The sequence below is a fragment of the Enhydra lutris genome, unplaced genomic scaffold, assembly GCF_002288905.1.
Source record: "Enhydra lutris kenyoni isolate GAN:26980312 unplaced genomic scaffold, ASM228890v2 scaffoldscaffold9, whole genome shotgun sequence".
NCBI classification, from domain to species: Eukaryota; Metazoa; Chordata; class Mammalia; order Carnivora; family Mustelidae; genus Enhydra; species Enhydra lutris.
Window position 1 is genome coordinate 19,935,343 of NW_019154093.1, and position 12,669 is coordinate 19,948,011.

Consider the following 12,669-nt stretch of genomic DNA (forward strand, 5'->3'; position numbering starts at 1 on the left):
CTGCATGTTGGGGACACTGTGACCCAGTTGCAGGGCTGGAGAAAGCCACAACAAAGAACTGATGCAGATGGTAGATAATAAGGAAAGGACAGGAAGGAGGTTCTATCAGGAAGGGTCCCACCTGCCTTCTCATCTGCCCCAAACTGCTAGCTGCCAGGTGAGATGAAACTTGACATCTCAGTGGCTCACGCACTAGACCTGCTCCTGCTCATGCACTAGATCTGCTCCTGCTCACGCTGCCCATTGGACCACCTCTCACATGCTCATCCAGGGACTCGGGCTCCTTCTGCATGGTGGCCCTGCCCACTGTTGGCAATAGGCCTTGGCATTCTGTCCATTCAGTCAGGAGAGGGAGAAGAAAAGGACCTGGAGGAGTCCAGGAGAGGTTTCACAGCCGGGCCTGGCAAGGGCCCGTGTCACTTCCACCCACTTTCCGTGGCCAGAGTTCAGCTCCATGGCCACATGTAACTACAGGAAGTCTGCTACAACAGTCCAGGAGGCAAGAAATACGGGTGTGGGGAACAACAGGCCAGAGTTTGTCACCTCAGATCACCTCACAGAATCGCAGAACTTAAATTAAAGCCCCACAGAATGTAAGGACCATGAATTCAGAGAATCTTAAAAATAGGAAGTCTTAGAACTTTCAAGTTCTACAATCATGGAAACTTGAAATAATACAGTCCTAGATTTGAAGAGTTGGCTGCAGATGTGTCCATCTCCTCCTTCAGATTATAAATTACCAGAGGGATGGGGCATATTTCCACAACTCCGAACCTCCTCAGCACCCAGCACACAACCCATAATCATCGCAGAGCTAGCAGTGGTTGAAGGAAGGGACATGGCGCCTACTATGTGCCAGGCATTTTTCTAAGCAATTTGAATATTTAAATTCACTTACTTCTCACAACACCCTCGGGGTAAGGCTATTATTATCCCCAATTAACAGATGGGAAAACCGAGGCAGAGAGGTTAAGGAATAAACCTGGAGCCAGGCAGCTAGGAAGCATTCCAGAAATACTTGCTGCTGTACAAGTGTTGAACTGGTGTGCATCTCTAACCATGTCAGACTTTTCATTTTTTCTCTCAGTTACAAAGGAGAAAGATGGTAAGTTTTCGGGATATAACTGAAATATAAAAGAGACCCACAGAGAGAGAACAACTCACTTTGTTGTTTGCTCCCCAAACTCCTGAAGTAAATTCCCCATCATGATGGGAAAACTGGCGGCCTCATTAACTTCCGGGAGGGGGTTTGAAGTCAGTTTGAAGAGGGAGCTGTGGAAGGGCTTATCCACCCGCTCACTGAGGAGGCCCTGCCTGTTCCATCTAATTAACAATAAACCAGACGCCCCGACACAATCCGCTTCTACATCTGTAACACGCTGACAATCTAAAAATGCCAGCCTCCTCCTTGTGTGTCAGCTAAATGTCACTGGCGACATTTGATGCAATTTAGAGATGAAAGTAAATCCAATATTATCACTGACTAAATAACCGCAGGCCCAATCAGGGGGCCCCAGGCCCCAGAGCAGGATAGGGAGAGGATAGGGAGGCGGCACCCCAGGAAGGCAGGGGAGAAGCACCTTTGGAGATGAACCGACCCTCAGCTGCCCATGGACTGGAACCTCCAACTCACTGGCCCACTCTGCTTGGGAGGAGCAGGACATACCACCCCCAAAGCCACTGGGTAGGCCACAGGGGACTGTTTTCCCTCTCTGAGCTGCAGTTCCCTTGCCTGTTAAGGGAGCAGGGCTGAGTGCGGCCTAGGGAAGGACTGGTGAGGCGGTGAGGCACTGACGCGGGGCAGTTAGGTCAACCCTTACTTACTGAGCCGCTCTGTGCAACAGGGACAGGTCTAGACCTTAGGGACGCAGCAGTCTTTTAATCAGCCATCCTCTCCGCTAGACTGTGAGCAACGTGAAGGTAAATGCCAGCTCTCTCTTGTTCACCTTTATGTCCCACATAGGTGCTCAACCACAATGTGTGAAATGAATGCACGTATGAATGACTAAATCTGCTTGTTTGGCCTCCCGCTTGCTTGGGAGAATCTTGGAGGCTCTGGAGTCTGTAAGGGCAGATATTAGGCATAAATTATTTCCTGCTGCCCAGCTCCCATCAGAGCAATGACAACTTGCAAACTGTACCAGTTCTCACCACAAGGAACCCTTCTTGATGGTACCCAATACTGAAAACACCTTGACCGGAGGATCAAAATAAACATCACCAATGGCAGGTGCCTCCTGATGTGTCCCTGAGAAGGACACAGCATCACTTATGCAGTGTCCCATCCACCAGTGCAGCACCTAAATCTAATTACAGAGGAACATCAGACAAACCCCAAATGAGAAACATTCTATTTAAAAAGGAGCAGGGGTTAAAAAAAAAAAAAAAAAAAAAAGGAGCAGGGGGCAGGGGCAGACTGTATCTTCAAAAATGCGATTGACGTAAAAGACAAAGAAACACGAGGAAACAATCCAAGTTAAAGAAGGCTAAAGGGATATGACAGTTAAATACAATGTATGATCATCTACTGGAGGGAGAAAATGCTATAAAGAACTTTATTGGGTCAACTGACAAAACTGAATACAGTCAGAATTGATGGAATTATTAGTGTTAGTTTTCTGTTGCTGCCATAATAAATAATCACAAATTTAATGACTTAAAACAACACAAATTTGTTTAGGATGTGGACATCTTTGGGGGGGGCATTAGTCTACTTACATAGTCAATAATTGATAAGAGCATTTTATCAACAATGAAATTACTGAAATTGTTAGCTGTCCTGTGCTCATGTGAGAAAATATTCTTATCCTTCAAAAGTATACACTGAAGTATTTGTTTGCTTGCTTATTTATGAGCAGAGGGGAAGCTCTCTTTATTTATTCGACATGAGGGTGAAGGAAGAAGAGGACCGGGAAGTCACAGTCACCACTGCATAAAGTCACCTCTGCACCTCTGCTTGATATCCTCCAGGCCCCCACTGTACCAGGAGGCCCCTCTGGAAAGGGCAGAAAGCTCACAGATGTCCTGGATGTCCTCTGTGCCGATCAGAGAAAAGGCATTACTGTCCCTTTTTGCCTAGCTACTAGGACTCCACTGGGAGAATGCGCGTAATGATCCGATCCTGGCCCAGGTCCAGCTCCTTGTGAGGAACCAGAAGAGTCGGGCCCTGTGGCCGCAGTTCTCCTCCCCGGTGCCCACACACGGACAGAGGAGATGAGCAGCTGCGCGCTGGGCACAGTGGAGCGGTTGGTAGCCAGGGCCAGACCCAGTGGCACCGTCATGTTCACGCGGTCCTCAGGTTTGCCCAGGATGGCTGCACTGGCCATGCCCAGCCGCTTCTCCAATCCCGCGGGCACGCGGGCTGCAGCCAAGTGCGCCTCCAGCTCCACAAACGGTGAGTCGGGCGAGAAGCAACCGGAGAAGCCACAGCAACAGAGAATGAATGAACGCCCAGAGTCTACACGGAAGTATTTAGAGGCAAAAGGCCACAGTGTATGCAACTTACTCTCAAGTGGATCAGAAATAATAATTTACAGGGGGGCGGAGAGGGTTGGGGGGCAGATGATAAAGCAAATGTGACAATTTACGATAGGTGCCTCTAGATAAAAATATGGTATTCTTTTTACTATATTTGCAACTCTTCTGTAAATTTGGAGTAATTTCCCAATTAAGTACCTGTGTGTGCCTCTGTGTGTGTGTGTGCATGCGCACATGCGTGCAATGGATCCTCAATCAAGTGAGATTGCCAAAGAGCTAAGAGGTTTCCTGTGTCTTGGTTTCATCTCACCAAGTAGACTGAAGAGCCCCTTAGGGGTTCCCCATTGTAGGCAGAAGAAACCCTATGTCTTCAACTTGGCATTCAGGATCCTTCATGACCTTCAGCCTCCTTCTCTCGCAATCACACTTGCATCTCCCATCTATTCCTTTATCCACATGGGATTATGTAACATATCTCAAAATTGCATCATAATAATTGTTTCTTTTATTAAGCACCTAGAGTATACTGTGTCATCCGCATGTCATTTCATTTAATCCTTACAGGATTCAAGTTAGGTACCAAGTATTTCCTCTTACGAATGGTGAATCAAAGGCCCAAGAGAGTTTAAGTGACTTGCTTAAAGACACAGAGCTAGCGCAAGACCTAGATTCTTTCCCACATACTACATTGCTCCATGTACTCTATGTACTGATGCGATGAACATTTCGTAAGCACCCACTCAGTGCTGGCCTCTATGCCAGGCACTGGGACTACAATCAACCCCACCCCAATACAATCAACCCCATCCCAACCTCTCAGAGTGTATGATTTGGCCAGAGAGACAGAGTCAAGCTTGAGGAGGAGCGAGGGGTTAGAGGTCAGAGGTAGTGGGGTTTCCAGAGTCTGGCTCCATGGCCCTAGAAGCTGAGCCTGGAACCATGGCGGTGTTGCAAGTGAAGGAGGAAATCTCCCCTCCCTCAGATGATGGGGTCCGGGGTGACGGTCCGTGGACATTTTTCTCTTTAGTCAAGTCTCTGCTGCCCTCTAGTGGGAAATGTAGAGATAGCAGGAGGAATGGGCGGCGGAATGGGGATCCACGTTAACTGTGAGCCTCTTAGCCTGGGGACCTGTGAGATGGCTCCCATGCTCTTAAAAGGAGAGGTCTGAGTTTGAAACTGCAGTAGTGCAGGGGTCAGTCTGCTTAACCAAGAGAGGTACTCAGCTTTTCTCAGGTCATATATTGAGCCCCCAAATTAACCGCAGATGGAGCCCTGAAAAGACTAAGCTGTGACAAAGGTCACAGACTGAGTTCTGACCTTGATTAGAGACTACACCCGCATGTGGACCCCACTAGACCTCTGCTGTTCTCCTCTCCTACTCTCCAGTTGTTAAACACCATTATCAGGAATTAAATTATATCCATTTACAATTAAATAAGCTGTATAGAAAAACAAAGGTGATACATACTGAAAATGTGTTACTTCCTAATTATTTCATGACATTTTGCTACTCTATGCTCTTGAGGTGATTTAAATCTAAGTATCTGTATAGCACAAATACTATATGATGGCATGCTACTTGGATAGAGCCAGAAAGTATTACACTAAGCAAAATAATTTCTCAGTCAGAGAAAGACAAAACCATATGATTTCACTCACAGGTGGAATTTAAGAAACAAAACAGATGAACACAGTGGGAAAAGAGAGAGAGAGAGAAACCATAAAAGGGACACTTAACTCGGGAGAATAAACAGGGATGCTAGAGGGGGGATGGGCTAAATGGGTGATGGGTATTAAGGATGGTACTTGTGATGAGCACTGGGTGATATATATAAGTGATGAATCACTAAATCACTTTCTACTCCTGAAACCAATATTCCACTATATCTTAATTAACTGGACTTTAAATAAAAACTTGAAATTTTAAAAAGATGAATTTCCAAAATACGTAATGCTAAAGCTGAAAGAGGTTTAAATATAATGACGAAACTTATATGAGGTTTGAGAAACAGTTTAACAGTAGAACATGTATCAGATTTAATTACAATAAATTTATATGGGGAAAAAAACAGATTGGAACAGCAGCTCCATTTGTCAAATTATGTGTGAATCACAGCTATCAGTTAGTTATGAATATAAGAGTTCGGCAAAAATCAGTGGAAGTATTCTGTGAAAATCAATTGGCTAGATAGAATTTAGAATAAAAAATATTGTAGGGGTGCCTGGGTGGCTCAGTCTTTAAGTGTCTGCCTTTGGCTCGGGTCATGATCCCATGGTCCTGGGATCGAGCCCTGCATCGAGCCCCACATCGGGCTCTGTGCTTGGCAGGAAGCCTGCTTCTCCCTCCACTGCCCACCCCCTGCTTGTGCTCTTTTTCTCTCATGCTGTGTCTCTCTCTGTCAAATAAATAAATAAAAATCTTTTTTAAAAGAATATTGTATATGTTATTACTGTAAATTGTGTCACTCATATCAGTAAAATGTGTAATGAACTTATGGACGTGAACACATGCACACATTTTTGGAGATCTAGTTGTTAAAAAATTTGCCAGCATAGTGCTGCCCAGCAGCCTTCAAATACCCAAAGTGATATAGCTCTGTCCCTCGTTCCAAACAGGCTGGGGTTGCCAATGTCTACCAACACCTGCCCCCCACCACGGACATTTTTCTAGGACTCCCGCCTTCTAGAATTTGGAGCTTGGTTTGTCTTATTTTTGCTATTGCACTTTTCATCTCTGTCTTTTTGCCTCACTTTTCAAAATATCTCTTTGGTTTTGTCTCATAAACCCTCTATTGATTTTTTTTTTCATTTATGCGCTAAGATATTTAACATCCAAAAGTTTTTTTCTTTCCCAATCATTCTTTTTATGGCATCTTGTTCTTCTTTAATGGATTCAACAGCTTCTCTTGATTCTCTGAAAATATTCATGATAGTGTGTTAGATTTTTTTTTTTATGTTTTTATCTCCCTGTCTAGTCTCTGTTTCTGCCACATGGCTTTTATCTCTTTGCTGTTCATTTCTTTTATTTTGTTTTGTCTCTATCTTTTCTATAGATGTTTTCCTTAGCTCTTGGATGGTCCTTTGCTGTCTCTCTGTGAGGCATTACTAAAAGAACATAATTCCTTGATGAAACGGCTGATTCCCAAAGTAGGGCAAAGAAAGTCGTAGATGAGTCCAGACTATTTCTTTGTGACAGAAAGTGCTCAAAGAATGACATAATGATGGACACAAGAGCCAGAAGGAAAGGGTTTCCAGTGGATAAATCTAGAATGAACTGAGCATAATATGCACACACAGTATAACATGTTGAGCATAATATTTCATAATATACATATATATAGTAACAGATTATAACTCATTGATTGAAATAAAATCCAGGAGACAACATTCATATAACTTTATAAATAGATATACAGCAAGAAGGGAAAGCTCTTCCCTATACTAGAAAACCAACTAGTAAATATAAAAAGGATTGGTGGCATTACAAAATAACCCCCAGGGACACCTGGTTGGCTCATTTGGTTAAGTGTCCCACTCTTGGTTTTGGCTTAGGTCACGATTTCAGGGTCCTGAGATCCAGCCGGGTGTGGGGTTCTGTGCTGGGCATGGAGCCTGCTTAGGATTCTCTCTTTCCTCAACGAAGTGGATGGAACTAGAGGACATTATGCTAAGTGAAATAAGTCAATTAGAGAAAGGCAATTATCATATGATCTCTTTGATATGAGGAATTTGAGAGGCAGGGCGGAGTGGGGGGAAGGGAGAGAAAAAGGAAACAAGATGGGACTGGGGAAGGAGACAAACCATAAGAGATTCTGAATCTCAGGAAACAAACTGAAGTTTGCTGGAGCCAGGGGAGGGATGGGGTGGCTGGGTGACAGGCATTGGGGAGGGTATGTGCTACGGTGAGTGCTGTGAACTGTGTAAGACTGATGAATCACAGACCTGTACCCTTGAAACAAATAATACATTATATGTTAATAAATTTTTTAGAAAATAAAAAAGATTCTCTCTTTCCCTCTCTCTCTGCCCCTCCCCTCCCCACTTCATGGGCGTGTGCTCTCTCTGAAATAAAAAAAGAAAGAAAGAAAATCACTCCTAGAGAACATCACAATAATAATTGATTTAGGCAAGAATTATCAATGATTTGAAAACTGGTGGATGATAAATATTTATTTATTACAAAAGAAAAACAATAACCTTACACTGAAGACGCTTGGCAGACACCTCGTTAAGCAGGTAATTAATGTTAACATCACTGGCAATGGGATAAAAAGAGGTCATGTGGCTCCTGATACTTGCGCTAACATGACATCATTTGTGTGATAGTCCTGCCAACAGTGCCTAACTCAGGAGGAAACATCAGACAGACTGAGGGACATTCTGCAAAATACCTGTCCTGTACTCTTGAAAAAATGTCAACGTCATGAAGGCAAAGAAAGACTGAGGAACTGCTTCAGATTAAAGGAGCCTAAAGAGGCATGACAACTAAATGCAGCACATGATCTGGGATTTTCTGCTCTAAAGGACATTATTGGCACAGTTGGCTAAATCTGAATAAGGTCTGTAGATGTAATAGCCCTGAATCAATGTTAATTTCAATGTTAAAAAGAATGTCCTCGGTTTTGAGAAACACGCACTGAATTATTCAGGGGCAAAGGACCATCATGTTTAGTAAAAAAAAATAATAATAATATGTCAGTATTAGGGGAACTTGGTGAAGAGTAGAACAGGAATTCTTGCAATTTTTCTGTAAGTCTGAAATTAGGCCCCCCAAAAAAAGAAAAGAAAAGAGAAAGGAAAAGAAAAAATTCAAAAGCTGATTGGGAGCTGTGTGCACATACGTCGGTTGTCAACAACAGGCCCCTGGGGGAGGGGGTCTGCTGGGGCCTTTTCCTTAGGCATTATGTGGTGCCCCTCTTCCCTGGTTTCATCTTCTAGTCTCCTACCTAGAGTATCTGCCTGGTTGTCAGGTGCCAGGAGTTGAATGGGGCAGGGAAAGGACTGTTGTGTTGGGGACTCAACATTCACTTAATTTCATATTTTCCCACCCTCAAATGCCCTTCCCCCCAGGCCGAGACCCTCTCCAAAGAAAAAACCTCTAGTCCTCTCCCCAAGTTGGGGGAGGAAGTAGTGTGGCCTCAAGGAGAAGAATCAAGGGGGTCTAATTGCTCTCAGTTTCCAGCCCCATCCACTTCTTGAAGTGTCTGAGCCTTTTTGGGATTCCCAAGGTATATCCAGCTGCGTATACATACACCTACTGGGGTTTAAGATCCAGCTTTCCGTATCTGTTGAATTAATGTCTGCTCTCTACACCCAGCCTCCAAACACTGCTGTCATCTCTCCTGTTCTTTTTGTCCTTGTGGCTTTAAATATTTTAATAAAATCTCCTGCTGTCATTTTAGCGGAATTTCAGGAAAGAACGTCCTCTTTCACCCTGTCATCTTTAATTGGAAGTCCTTTGTTGTGTTCTCTAATTTTCCTATGATGATCACATATTTCTTGTGCAATTTTAAAATATATTTAAGCACATGAAAGAGTTAAATGTTGTGCAACCGTGTCAAACAATTTAAGAATGGAATGTTCATCAGATTTCTGACGGGAGGATAACCAAGCTCTGAGAAGGGGCTGGGTGGTGTAAGGAAAGTATTTGAGGATGCCGCTCAATGGCACTTTATGGCACTTTATGGCAAGTGCCATAAAGACGAACGAATTTCTCTGCGAATGTGTTCTTAAGCTTCCGTTACCACGACATCGGCTATTAAAAAGGGAAGCACCTGGTGTGTGGGGGAAGGGTCCACAGGGCGAAAAAGGCTAGCAAAAGACCATTTCACAAAATTTCACGAAATTCCAGAGGCCCTCCTTGGGACTGACTGAGGCTCTGGAAAAGCCTACTCGTTGTGGGTAGAGGGAGGGGCGTGGAGGGGGGGTAGCTCGCGCAGAAAGGAGGTTAAAGGCAGGCTTCTGTTCCCCGCACCAACACGAGGTCAGGATAGATCCAGGTATGAATCAAGTCCAAGGCTCGGTGCCAAACCCAGACCTTCTGCCAGACTCAGGCAGAAAGCGAGTCCCCAGCGCAGGCACCGCGTCTGGACGCACCAGCGCTCGCCTCCAACTGCGTGCTCAGGTGCGCCAGGGTGGCGCCGCGAGGAGCGACCTTTCCAACTCTAGCCACACGGGGGCAGCAGAGGACAGGCGGAGAAAACCGAGAGGGTCTTGGGGATGGCGGGTGGGAGAGTGTAGGAGACTGAGAGAAAGACCTAGAAAGGGACAGAAAGTACCCCAAAAAAGAGATGGCAGGAAAATGTGGAGAAGGCGGGGAGACAGAGCCCAACACTCAGTGAGCGATAGAGGGAGGAAGCACTCATCACACTAAGAGATTCCTCACACACGCTGGTGCCACTGGCTCACCATCACATGAAGACACTCGGGATAAGAAATCATATGGTCACCTAAGGCACAGAACTGACACTAGATTGTGTCCTGGCTGGAGTATTTAACTTCTCTGTGCTTTGTTTTCCCTACCAAGCTCCCAGGGATTTTGTGAGGGTTAAATGAGAGAATAAACAAAGCACTAGACTTGAAGTGAGGTGTTGAGCGGCCAGAGCTGAGAAGTGGGGAACACTGCCACAGTCCCTTGTGAAGGTGTCTGACAACTACAGGAGTGGGTCAGGATTAAAGAGCCCTCACAATCATCTTCCTCAAAACCAGTAGCAACTTTCTGTCAGATAAAGAGGCAAAGTGGCACGTGTATGCAACTTTTAGAGAGACAACTGCTCTCAACCCAAACATTTCTCTCATTCACACTGCTTGCCTGGTCCTGGTCAGGATTTTCATCTGGAGGTTGGCTATACAGTAATGTGACTGTCACCCGCCAGATGCAGCAGTCACTCTCCGTACCTCACCCACTGCCCTTACTCTTACCATTCCTGCCCACCTTCTACCTGCCAGCACATGCACTGCTTTACCTAAGGGCCTTCTCTGGCTATTGGAGCCCATTTCTCCCCCCCATCCCACCTCTCTCTCTCTCTCTCTCTCTCTCTCTCTCTCTCTCTCTCTCACACACACACACACACACACACACACAGCCTTCAGCCACTGACCAACAAAAGTTCTGGTAGAAATACCCCAGCTCCCTCACCCCGTGGGCAGGATAACTCTAAAGCTCATGTGCTCCACTGGGGCTCCCAGAGTGTCTCTGTACGATGACGCTCCAGCTGCTCACTGTGGTAACATGTTCAGTGACACACTCTCACCTGGCTCACTGCCTGCGTGTCTCACTTCCCCTCTCTCCTGGAAGCACCTGTCAGATAAGGTATTTGAACAAGAGCACTTACCTGAGGGCTGGCTTCTGGAAGAACCTAGGTTTGAAGACAGAAACATGGCAGGTTTGCCTTATTCATCTCTGGGAAATGAATCTCTCCACAGCACAGAGCACAGTGAATGAGGACATCATAAAGAGTACTTATTATTCATTCATTTATACAGCAATATGTAATCTCACTCCCCACTAGGCCCAGCCTGGGTTAGGTGCTGGGATACAGTGATGAGAGGATCCAATATGTTTCCTGAGGCTTCCAATCCATGAAAGACTGACTTTTAAGGAAACGGAGATTTTCTGCCCACTCCCCTTCCCCCCACCCTCCAATTTCCATCACCAGATGCCTACAGCCTGGCCTTAGAAAAACTTAGGAATGTAAAAAAGTGGGAAAACAACACATGCTGGCAAAGAGCAAGAGCTAAATGATTGGGCTGATCTTTCATTCCACCTGGGAAATATCTACTGAGCATTTCAGACTCTCCTGTTAGAGGCACAAACATGTCAACAGGCAAAGGGAACACCAAGAGGTCAGTAGTCCTACAGGAACATAAAGACTGTGGCAGCACTAAGGAGGGGCTAACTCAGCAGGGCCAGGAGGACCTCTCTGGAGGAGGTGTCACTTGAGCTGAGTCTTGAAGTACAGAAAGGTATTTGCAAGATCTGGAAGGGAAAGAGCATTCTAGATAAAAGAAACTGCATGTAAAAAGGTAGGAGATGTAAAGATTGGTCAGCTTGGGGAACTGCAAGTGACTTGGTGTGGGTGGGACAAACGAGAGGGCTCAGAAGGAAAGAGGAGCAGGCAGGGGCTGGAATATGAAGGAGCTTCTGTGCTAGTCTGAGGCATTCACACCTCATTGAGACTCAGTTTTCTCCTCAGTGGAATGAAAATTTTGAGGCTCTTGTAAAGATAAATGTACTAATGTAAGAGAAAATCTGGCATTTATGCAACACCTGGCATTTCATTGACCCTCAGGGAACAGTAGTTACTTTATCCTGAGAATAAACTGTAAGAAGTTACTGAAGGATTTGAAACCTTACGATGACATGGTCAACTTGGAGCCTTGGGAGATGCCAGTGAGGAGGTTGCTGTGGGCAAAAGAGGTCACCTGCATGCCAATAGATTTTTATGTCTCTCTGCCTAAGAACTTTCTCTAGTATTGGAAAGAATCATATGAAGGGCAGGCCAGAAATACAGAGGAGTTAATATACCAGGAACAACCCTCTCCCAAGAAGGGTTGGGAATCAGTGGATAAAACTTCCCACTTCCTAGCCTGCTGTGGGACAGTTCCAAGGAATGTGCCATGCTGCCTCTCAAAGGGTCCTCCATGGGACTGAGCTTTAAGTGGTGCCGAAGGTAACCCACTCATTGGCATATTTTTATGCCTTTTCTCCATTTCTTATTTCACTTCTGCACTCTCTCACCTCCTAAGCAAACTACTTACACCCAAATTCTTGTCTCAAGATCTATACTTGGGAAAACCCAAACTAAGCAAGTGGTGACGGAAAGGACCCTAGAAAGTAGACCTCAGGAGGAGATTCTAGAATTAAATTACAGCCAGCTAGATGGAAAAAGAATCCCATTTCTGCCGGGAAGTGGAATGTTTTTGTAGCAGCACAATTAATGACTCTAGCCTGTGATGGACCTGGCAGATATAGAAGTGGAAAAGGAACCAACAACCATGTCATAGCTCCCGCTCTTGAAAGCAATGGAAGCAATTGTAATTATAAGGATTGTGGACTTGATTAGGTCCTTCTACCTTGAAGAAAGAGGATCTATCAGGCTGTTAAGTCCACCATTGACTCAGGACACATTGTGAAAACTAGAAGGTCTCCATGGCACAATTTAAAGAGACATTCATCTGCTGCTGCAGCAG

The 12,669-nt window shown here is 45.1% G+C and overlaps 1 pseudogene; it reads right to left on the reverse strand.

Annotated features, from left to right (window-relative positions):
* Nucleotides 1-3,058: 3,058 nt before the first annotated feature.
* On the reverse strand, nucleotides 3,059-11,907 carry LOC111142799 (annotated as a pseudogene).
* Between the last annotated feature and the right edge of the window lie 762 nt (nucleotides 11,908-12,669).